At 45.7% G+C, this 11430-nt stretch overlaps 1 pseudogene; it reads right to left on the bottom strand.

The window, feature by feature from the left end:
• Positions 1-356: 356 nt before the first annotated feature.
• LOC137899554 (nucleoside diphosphate kinase homolog 7-like) lies at positions 357-10971 on the bottom strand (annotated as a pseudogene).
• Between the last annotated feature and the right edge of the window lie 459 nt (positions 10972-11430).

Raw genomic sequence — 11430 nt, 5'->3', positions numbered from 1 at the left:
TAAGTACCAGCCAGTCCTTCCTTACTGTGACCAGAATAAGTCTCCTCTGCACAAGCCCTCTCTCGGCTACTGTGAGCCCAATCGGGAGGGGGTGCAGCTCAGTGGGTCCCGGGCTAATGTTTAACAAGGAAGTATTTGTCCAAGCCACAGATCAGGAGTTTTCCTGAGCAATGACGCTTGATGGGTCGGACCCACTCCCAACAAAACAATGGCTTCGTTTCTAATTCCTCTGCCATTCTTGTTCTGAAAACCAGCATGAGCCAAGGTTGCCCCCCCCCCCCCCCCAGCCCACAGAGCAGAGTCACGAGACTAGCATAAAGACAGGGCTTCAAAGGGCCTGAATAAATACAAGGTGATTATTTGTACATGAACTGAAAGACACAGAGCAGCACGCACACGGACATTCCACCGTGCGTGATGGTGCTGCAGCGCCCGCCTCCAGGACGGCATTTTTGACTTTGTCTTTGCCATAAAGAGCCCGCAGCGCGTTGGGACGAAGGTGGCGTGAGATTTCCTGTCAAAGACAAACGACTGAATCTCGCAGATGGAACTCATGAGCATTCAGCCGGGTGCCGGTGCAACAACGGGACACACTTTCTGTCCGAAACATCACGTCTGCGTGGATGATAGCGGGGAGTTCCACATCCTGCGCTGCTGTATGTTACCACGACAAAGAGATTACTCAGCAAGTGGACATGTGACCCGTTCCAGGAAGTGACCAAATGCTCATTGGGCTGTCCTACAAGCAGGCTGGTGCGTTCTACTGCCTGCTGCAAAGCTGCACTCACAACAAGAAGCCGTTTCGATGGCACACATCGTCATTTATCATACATGAGTTCAAGTTAAGGTTTTCAATCCTGCTGAGTCAGTGTGAATAATGTAGTCTGATCAAATCGATTCAAACCTTAGGCGTTCAATAATTTCATACGAACCTAAGAAGCTGGAATAATTCATCACTGAGGAACTACGCACAGTTCCCATACGTTTCCATTACACTCTGTCAGTGCGCTTCTAAATCTAATCAGTCCAGTTTCCGTACCTTTAATCAGTGCTCAATCGCTGCACACAAGTTACAGCGCATGCACGTTTGGGTTTGGGGTGCACGTTCTCCTGCTCATTGTGTTTCTCCAGGTGATAGATTTGTCTCCAGTGTGTGCTCATTTGCTGTGAAAATCATTCTCAAGGTTGGAGGTGGGTTTTTTTGCCCTTTGCTACTCAGTGCCTCCAGGAATTTGAACCCTCCCACAGGGACAGCCATGAAGGGGGGGGGGGGGGGGACACCGTGAGTAGTTTGTTCACCAAGATGGCTGTCAGCTCCAGAGGAAGGCCAATGTTATATAAGGTAATGTAATAATTTGATAGATTGGGCGATTTTATAAAGGTATGCTTGTTTTTATCAGCTCGGTAGTATCGGGGGGGGGATACTTAAAAGGGATCAAAATGAATTGGAGTTGAATAGTGTCTTCTTTGTGAGCTAAGTTTAGTCCGGGTTGCTTGATGTCAGGGAGACGTTTCCCATGATAAGCTCTTCATCCTCTCGCGGTTTATGGGATTGCACACAAAAGATGGGAGCAAGCTTCAAGGTCATCGAGCAGCCCCGCCTTTTCCAAACCACCCCTCTCTAAAAACCAAAGACCTGCAGAGAACTGATCTCCTGCTTCAAATGATCGGCCCACATGACACTGCACTGACTCGGAAAGAAAAAAGGGTGCAAGGGTTCAGGGGAAACTGGATCGCCTGTGGATTCACACTCGTGTTTAGGATCCTAAATTAAGAGGGATATATATCCCTCTTAATTTAGGATCCTAAACACATATATATATATATATATGCCAAACAAGGTTAATTAATTTCTCAGTTTACAGCACAGATCATATCAGAGCAGGTGAAGCTAGTCAGGAGCAACAGCTGGACTCCTCCTCTGGCTGCTCCGTGGGGGTTTTCCGTGGGGGTTCCTGGGCCTGCTCTCCAGGAGTCCAAACACGGCAAAGGGAAGATTTACTCAATGATATCAGAATTTCTTTGTCAAGCACTTCTGTCTGTAATTGCATTAGTGACTCAAGAGTGACCTGCAGTCAAGAGCTTCATTTGATTCATGCTCCTAACGACTGCTGGGCTCTGTTTACAGGAAGCAGGGGCACGGCGACCTGCTGGTTGCAGGACCATCAGGCAACCAAAACGCCTAAATCTGATCCTTCATGCACGGCCGACTCTGCATCCGGCTGATGTGGAGAAGGCAAGAGCTTGTTTGTAGAATGACCTGCTAACCTTGCTCTAAGCAAGCACGCCAGTGAAGGTGAGCTACGGGACCCAGCTCAAATACTAGCCGCTAACTTTTGACAATGCACAAGTGTTCCATAGGTGGTGACGGAGACGTCCGGATGATTTGATCCGAACCCCACAGCATCTTTATAATCCTTAAACTTCACTGAAGCTCACGGGGACTCACTGCTGGCCGTCGTTACAGCCGACGGAAGCGGGACGCCTCTCATTAGAGCGCACGCCTCCACCAAAGCCCAGCAGGCCCATTACATTTGATTTGTAACAGACACATGACACGTGCCAACCCTCTAAGTAGTCCGTGTTTGTTTTCTGCAAGAGTCCCATATTTACCGTACCCTGAGAAATTCCATGAAGTGTAAAAAAAAAATCAAGTCCTGGAAAACGGTGAAACGGTGGAGGTGATGAGATCTATAGCCAACTTTCTTGGGAGGTTTCTGACTTTTTTTTCCAAATCACATCACATTGTTTATAAAGTTATACTGAACTTCTAGACCTGCCATATAATTAACAGGTTCTTGTCTGGAAACGGGTTCAGCAGATTTTGTGTAATTAGGGAAAATAATAGAACTAACATTTCATCACAATAGTGAGAAAGTGTGAAAACACCTCGGTCTGCCCCTGTGTCCTGATCCACACCAAAATATAATGGGGGGGGCTGGCCCAATCCCTCGACATTTGTGGACATTTGTTTAATTCTTCAGACCAACAAACGAAAGGACACAAGTTTTAAAAGAGCCTGATTATTGATCGTGAGTCCGGCCTCAAGCTCGAGACCTGATCGGATTCTATCCGATCACAAATGGACGACTTTGTAAGAATACAACTTGTTGTGATTTTTACGACTTTATACTGCCTTTTATTATTTTATTACCAGCACTACTGCAACTTCTAGTGCTCCCTGCTGGCACCTTTCTACTTAATTTTATTGCCCTTAAAGATTTAAAGATAATGAAAGAACAACCTGAGCCGATTACCAAAGAAGAAGAAGAATGTCCAAAAAAGGTGAATTTAAACGTTTTGGAATGCTGTGGAACCTCCCACTTTCTCTGCAGCAACACCCATATCTGACCAGTTTAAGTTTATTTAGCGTTGTTGGTTTACAAATTGTTTAATCAGGGTAAAAGCAGCTACTTGTTTGTTCTAGTCACGTCCCGACTGATGTTATCTCCTCGAACTTCGCTAAACTTAGAACTCCGGCCACCGGAGACGGCTGATATTTAGCTCCACAAATGCATTACGCAGACGGGTCTACAATCAATAGGAAAATCATATTTTTAACAGTCTGAGCCTCGTGTAACACGAAGCCTTCCTGATCTAAGACAGAGTGAGACAGCACAGCGAGCTGACCACCATGCACCTCTGATTTATTAGGCTACTGGTTTAAAGGGGAAGGGGAACAATTGGGGAAAACATAAGAAGATCACAAACTGTGGAAGACAGTGCAGAACGGGCCGGAGTTAGGATAGGACGACTGCGTCTGTCCTCTGATATCAGAACAGAACACAAAATACGATATCAGAACAGAGAGTGGGATGCAGGGCAGTGGAGTGTCATGTGTGGCGCCGAGTTAAAGGCATCACATGTGTCTCTGGCAGATATTTAGCTACTTCTGCCCTTCTCTGTGAAGTATTAGTATGAAAGTATCCGGTGTGCTCGGATTGAATCCAAGTGGACTAAAATCTGGGGAAGTACTTAATACGATAACAGAGGTCGGTGGAAAGGGTTGAATTATTTTGGCATCAATGAGCAGTGGTTGTCGCGTGTCACATGACCTGGAAATCATTAGCCAATTAACTAGCCCGTCCTGGTCTGTGGCCGCAGTCAGCAGCACTCTAACAACAGCCTGATGGTTAAGGTGAGAAAGCACAACACCAAAGCAACGTCTTATTATTATAAAATCACTCGGGGAGGGGGGGGGGGGGGGGAGGGGGGGCAAAGCTTCCCCAGTGCAGCGCTGCATTTAACAGGTCCACCCTTCTAGCTAATCACACAAGCAACAGAACGTTCGGTCCACATTTTACACAAAGTAAGGGCTAAAACAACATGATGCAATTCACCACACATTTACTGGGTCAGATTCGGGTTCTGTGGGAATCAACTGGAGTGTTTTTCTTTACTGTGAATCAGTAAGACCTTCAAATACTGAGTTAATAAAAGTAAAATGGCTTCCTGCTGCCAGACGCAATAACTTTGTCAGCCAAAGTGTCTCAAACGGACATCAAAAGGTACGATGATTTAAGTCAACCGTACTCGGGACACAAGACAGAGACAGACACACAACTGTCCTCCCTGGAGGCTGAATGTGGGAATAATTAATGGCCTGATGTGTTACAGTACATCAGTTTAAAATACATTCAGACCATCTGAGAACCTTGAGAGGACACTGACGGCGGGTAATCTTCCACAGACCATGCACAGATTGAAGTCCATTATGCATTGGTCAGACAAGATTCTGCTAGACAATACGGCAAGATAAAATAATAATAATAATTGGACTCACTGGATCGGCAGGCCCACAGAATTCCCGGAATGATCGCGGTGCATCTGTTCCGTGGATCTCCAACACCATGCAAGGTCCAGAGCACAGCTCCGTCACCATGCTCTGCAGGGAGAGAGTGGTCAGTCAGCCAGAAGAGGAAACCAGTTGACTTGGATTTCAGTCCTAACGGCCCTCCACTAAACATTCGCCTGTGAACAGCGTCTGTGATCCGTCACTCTTCTAGACAGAAAGTAAAGCAGCTTTTAGTGTTTATCATCATAACGCACTGTAACAGAACCACGATGCGGGCGCTTCCCATGATGGCACTGCAAAGTAGTGTTCATACTCACGGTGTATTCTGTTACAACTCCTTTATAAACCTCTTAGAAGTCCTCGGCATTTGCCCGGTCCATGCTGAACTGTGAGACAGAAGCATGACTCAGGAGAAACAAGAGCATCCGTGGAATGTTTGACCTGGAGTGTAGATTACAGGCTCCGCTTTGAACTGTGATGCTGCACGAACATGCTAATATGCATTTATTCCCAGTAATGCTCACCACGATGAAACCCCGATTGATTCATTTCCGGCCTGCAGCTCAGAATGTGATGTAGTAAAAAACGACAGAGGTCCATGTCTGCCGCAAAGTGCACATGTTGGAGCATATTCCGGTCACGAGTTCAACTCTTACCATCTGAGGCGCTGAGATTTCAAATCCGGCAGCAGATATGGAGTTGAGGATCTTCCCGGTGAGACCTGTGAATACGTGAAATACATAAGTGAGGTGTTTACTGCTACAATAACCGAACTGTGTGTGAAGCTGCAGCCAGTTCGATTCAATGAAACAGCTTAGGTCACACCATAAGGATTATTATATAATACAAGACATCTGAAGCTATATTGCTGAACGCGCTGCAGAGCCGTCCCCCCTCCTGAAGCATGAGGCTGTCCTCCACATGTCCTGCCTGCTAACAGGGAGGCGACATTATTTTTTCTCTTCCAGTCGGTGCTTTTAATCATCTTGTCGCTGTGGCTCGAGGTTATCACACAAACGGCAGCAGCGCACTGACGGCGGTGCAGCAGTGACATTCAAGGTCAGAGTCCTGCAGACACATAATTAAATAGCAATTTCACACTAATGTCCTGATCAAACACGGCCCATGTCGTCGGCGGGCAGGATGGTGTGTGTGTGTGTGTGTGTGTGTGTTAGGTTAAGTAACCACCTCCTGAGTCCTCTGTGGATCAAGACACACACTCCAAAACAGCTGGTGCTGTTGCTAGGAGATCCTATTCCTGGTGCTTGGCAACAGAAGCTTCTCTATTCCAGTCATGTCTGCTGAGAGCGCTTTCAGGCACCGTGTCCTACGCCCTGCATAGACGGAGCTGCAGCGTCATTTGGCTGCGCTCCTTCTCTTCCAGTGGAATCAAGGCAAGATTTTTTTTTTGATGCTGTTTGTTTTTAAATCACCCATCAGCTCCATGGCAACAATCCTGGGTTGGGATCACAGCGGGTCGCTAATGAAACGTAACGGCTGACATCTGAAAAGCATCGTTGCGTTGCCCCCCTTAAGACGCAGACAGTTCTCTAAAGTGATAATTATGCAAGACCAGTCTAGTTTAATCAGGACAAAATAACTGAATATGTACGTTCTGGATTTTCCCAGTGAGCTGGAGTGATTCTTTATACCACAATACCCGCCTACGCTCTGCAACTCGATCCAGATCAAATTAAATGGGTCCGGCAGATTCTGATGGGACCACAAGGTTGCCTCTAAAATGTGCAGTGGTTCAAGCCAGATGTGCAGCACGGAGGGAAACGCAGCAGGACTCAAGCCTCAGATTTGCTCATTGTTCACTTTGACAACATTTGCAGATCACGAGTCGTCCTTTTGCCACTTCAACAGCAGTCCTGGCAGTCCAGTAGGTGTGTCTAAGAAGCTGCCAAGATTGTGACTAAAAGAACTGGCAGTCACACTATAGACAGCAAAACCTGCTTCACACAGGGGCGGGAAACAGGCCGCAACGAACACAGCAGCACCGCTAGTGTTTCCCATCATTAAGAAAAGCTATAGCAGCAGCACCAGTGCAATTATGTCAAACGGCAAACAGCCGAAAGCAAATTGTGCCCTGCAGCAGAACCCAGCATGCCCATATTGTTTTTGGAGGAGGTTCTCTCTCAGACTCCTTTCTCACACCAAACATTTCAACATGTCAGAGCAGGAAATCCTGGACAGGTGTAAGAGCAGTAATAACATTTTCAGTGGCGTCATTCCAGCTAAGGTGTGGCAGAAAATCGAACCCGTGCAGAAACACGCACAGTAACACGGCACTGGCGTTAGGAACGTTACTGTGGTTCCATCAGAAAGAGAATTAAGCACCTTTCAAACGCTGCTGTGGGAGACAAGACAAGAATGCCTTTCTAGCATTGCTTGAATGTACGTTTAAAGGCAAAGGTCCTGTCAGACCAAAATGGGCCTCGGTTTGTTCTGCTACCTAAGTATTAGATTTCACATGATCATGTAGTTCACCAGGTTATCATACATACAGAATACGAAACAAAGGAAGGAACAGACAAATTCATGCACGCTAAATGTATCAATGTATCAATGATCAGAAATACACATTCAATATATTTACATGCGGCCATGCTGAGCTTGTTTATTTGAATGGATTGTGCATGAACTTTTGTTCTGAACAACCATTCCAGGTCTATGCTGACCCCTCTGTGTGCATTATTAAGCCCTGTCTGGAAAAAAAAAGAAGAATCACATTTCACAGGTCAGAGCTCGGGTGGCATGCTCCGGGAACGGGGATCAGGGCAGGCATTTGGAAAAATCCAAAGACAAATTTGGTAACAATGCGGTGCCTCTGTGTGACACACTAACTAACACAAGTCCGAGGACTCAGCAGGCGAATCAGATACGCAAACAGGCTGATAACGTAAGTATTTGCTGAGGCTCCCTACCTTCTGATATGGCATGAGGTTTGATAATGCAGCATGTGCAGTCAGCATAGGAGGCTGTGTTAGAGGGACCGTGGCCAATTGTAGATGGGAAGACGCGGCATTTAGGGGGCATCATCACCTCTGGGGATGTGGCACACGGGGTGAGAGGGCACATGGGAGCATGACTCTAGCATCTTTACTCTCGCCGCCGCCGCCAGTGAGTCGGAGCCGTGGCCGACATGTTTGATGCCATCTGTTCCAAACCGGCCGCGAACACTCTGCGCCGCCTCCTTCCGCGCCACAGCGGGGTCCCCAGGTCCCAGCAGCCTCCTCCAGATAGACATGGCTTCATCACCCATCAGCTCCATGGCAACCACAGGGCCCGAGGACACAAAGTGCACCAGGCCACTACAGAAAAGGAGCGATGAATGTTATTGCCACAGGCTCAGTTAATGGCAGCGGCTGACAAGGACTGCTCTCTGCTGGTCAGAACTGGACAATCATTTACAGGCACTCACTTGAAGAAGCGTTTTGAGTGATGCTCCACAAAAAAGTCTGCCGCTTGGCTCCTGTAATGTAAGAAATCCAAAAGCCCTGGCGTTAATCACAGTGCCTCAGGTATACACTGTGGAGACAAAACTACTGACATTAATTCATACTGACGTTCTGAATGAATCCTTTTCAGTGTGTGAACTGTTAGCTTCCAAATTGTGAGGAAGACAGATGGTTCTCCTACCAACACCTACATACGATCAGAATGCTACGGGAGTTCAGAACAGGCATATAGGCAGATTCTATTATTTTTATTCTTTGCAGTGTTGGAAGTTGGAAAATATTCTGAAAAGTGAGTGATGGCAGAACGACGAGGATTCAGTGAGCTGTGATAAGAAAGGAAGAATTAATGGAATGACAGTAAAAAGAATTAAAGTTTCCCACCAAAACCCTAAAATTCACCTCAGGGTTTGATGAATCCTCCCTCATTATATACTCTGGGATCATTTTTCTTTTTAGTCACATGCATGGGAAACGATCCATATTTCTGACTGGCGCTGTATGTTTGGATCCTTTGTCAACAGAATTTGCACCTGTTCTGATTGGGGTTTTCTGTTTCTTTTTCTTTGTGATAGGTCCTCTTCCAGGTTACCATGGAGAGGAGGTCGTACAGGAGTCTCTTAGTTAAACCTCAAGCTTCTCCAATGTCCTCCTGGATCCAAGTTCAGTCATCTGTGGTTCTCTCGATGGTTTATTCCATTTCCCCCCGTTAAAACCTGATTTTAAGGGATGTTATTCCTCATTCGACGCAGATGTTTCAAGACTAATGAAGCGCTGTGATCTGCTTTTGGACTATACAAATTAAACTGACTCCTGAGTTATGAGCTTTCAGTCTGGCATTCAGGTATAAAGTGCTTATCAAAGGTTCTGCTGTGAGTCTGTGATGCTTTTAATCAGATGATTGCACCATAAATCAAGCACCTGATAAAGGTGTTAATGAAACACCAACCTCATCTGCCACTTGCATGCTGTATGCTTTGCATGTGTGAGGAGAGCAGTGCCATCCATCTCTTAAAGTGAGGAGACTGGCACCAACAGCCCCCCGTCTACCTAAGAAGTCACATTACCAGAGTATGAGGGATGATGTAGCACGATTTGACCTTGCCATGTCAGCCTTGTCATTTTAGCTTTCGTCACAATCAGGTTGGAGGCGTATATCAATTCGATGGCGTCTCCAATCTCGTTGATGACATCAGGTTTTATCAGCAAGAGTTCTGGATAATTAGAGAAACATTGAAAAAGAGGATCACGTCAGGAAAGTCACTAGAATCGTGTGCAGGCAGGCTGGAACGGGTGGAGGAAAGTATCAGGTGTGTTCTAGTGTCAGCGAGGATGAAGGGACAGGTCTACAAGACAGTGGTGAGGACAGCCATGATGGACGGCTTAGAGACAGTGTCTCTGAGGAAAAGACAGGAGGCGGAGCTAGAAGTGGAGGAGATGAAGATGCTGAGGTTCTCCTTGGGAGTGACCAGGTTGGATTAGAAATGAGACAATAAGAGGGACAGTGAAGGTTAGACAAGGTCAGAGAGACCAGATTTTGATGGTTTGGACATGTCCAGAGGAGGGACAGGGACTATGTCGGTAGAAGGATGCTGAGGATGGAACTCCCAGGGAACAGGGCTAGAGGTCGACCCAGGAGAAGATACATGGACGTAGTGAGGGAGGACATGAGAGTGGCTGGAGCTGGAGAGGACGATGCAAAGGACAGGGTGAAGTGGAGAAGGTTGAGTTGCTGTGGCGACCCCTCAGGGGACAAGCCGGAAGTACAGTAGTAGTTCACAATATAAATGAATAAATGTTTTCAGGTGGGTTTAAAAGATTAAGGGTGGGTTCTGTATCTCAATACTGCAAATAATAAGCGAGCTAATTAATAGCAAATATTGTCTGAATCAGATCAATGCCCAAACAAAAAAAGGTGTTTGCACATTGTTGTGTTGACAAGGACTGGGATTAAAACAAATACATAGAGGGCTGCATTGGCATCTCTTCCCAAAGCCAATAAATTACAAACGGAATGCGATTCATCGAATTAGACACACACAACCAAAGTTAACAAGAACTCCCTGCTGAGATAAAACTCTGAATGAAACCGGCGTAACAGAGTCAAATCACTAACTGTAAAAAGGGCCTTGCTCTTAATTATGACAAGAAATGCAGAAATCACTCAATCACAACATTCTACAGAGGCGCTGCCGAAAGAAACCGCAGCTCAAAGTCGAACATGCACCCGTGAACTAAGCAGAAAATGATCTGTGAGGAAAAACAGATACGAACCACGTGAGGAATTACAGTCCCCGTGATTATTAGACACAAAGAGGAAGACTCAAAAGAAGAACGGCGACATCACTGCCAATGTTGCTGGCACCAAATACAAGATTGGTATGGAAAATAACAGCATCCCAAAATGTTAAATGATGATTTGTTAGAACGTCTTTCGAGGGGAGCTGAAAAAAAAATATCCAGGTGCCAAATTGGTAGCACTGTTAACATTTATAAATACAGTACAGTAGAAATGTCCTGCGTCTTTTGTCAGCTGTCTTTTTTTTTCATTTAAAATTGATAAGATTACAGATAAGGATTAAAGGTCAAGGAACACAGTGTTAGAAATGAGCATTACACCCACTGAGAGGAGAACATAAACTTCAGCCCTAAGGATGACGGTTTGGTGAGATGTGTAAGGAATAATTGATTACAGCCTGTGCTCCAAGACTCCATGTGTCAGCTAGCAAAATATTATTAGCCTGCACCAGCGTTAAGAGATGAAAGAAACAACATTTCTAAATACATTTTTCCTCAAGTGCCATCATGCAATCCCATGATCCCAGATTGATTTGAAATGACTTACTTTTATAAGTCTTTAGAGGTAAGAGTTTAGATGCACTTGATATTTTAAATCACATCACCTTAAATGCAGTAACTTTCTCCCATTACAGTCTTGCAGTTTGACTGACTCTCAGACAGGAGGGGCCAAACTCCAGCTTTTGCTGAGATAGGATTTGTTGTTGTGTCCAGTTTGTGTGAAGGGAAATCCTGAACTGTGTGTTCTTGTTCTCCGTGTGGGTGCGTGGTCAATAAAGAGGATTTGGGTCATGATTAAGATATTTATATAATATGCAGATCAATACAGGTTGGTTCAGATATCAGCGCTGAGGTTCGATCCTGCTCCGCGTGTAT

This window comes from Brachionichthys hirsutus, chromosome 9, assembly GCF_040956055.1.
Source record: "Brachionichthys hirsutus isolate HB-005 chromosome 9, CSIRO-AGI_Bhir_v1, whole genome shotgun sequence".
Taxonomy (NCBI): Eukaryota; Metazoa; Chordata; class Actinopteri; order Lophiiformes; family Brachionichthyidae; genus Brachionichthys; species Brachionichthys hirsutus.
This window is presented reverse-complemented; position numbering and strand designations above follow the sequence as displayed.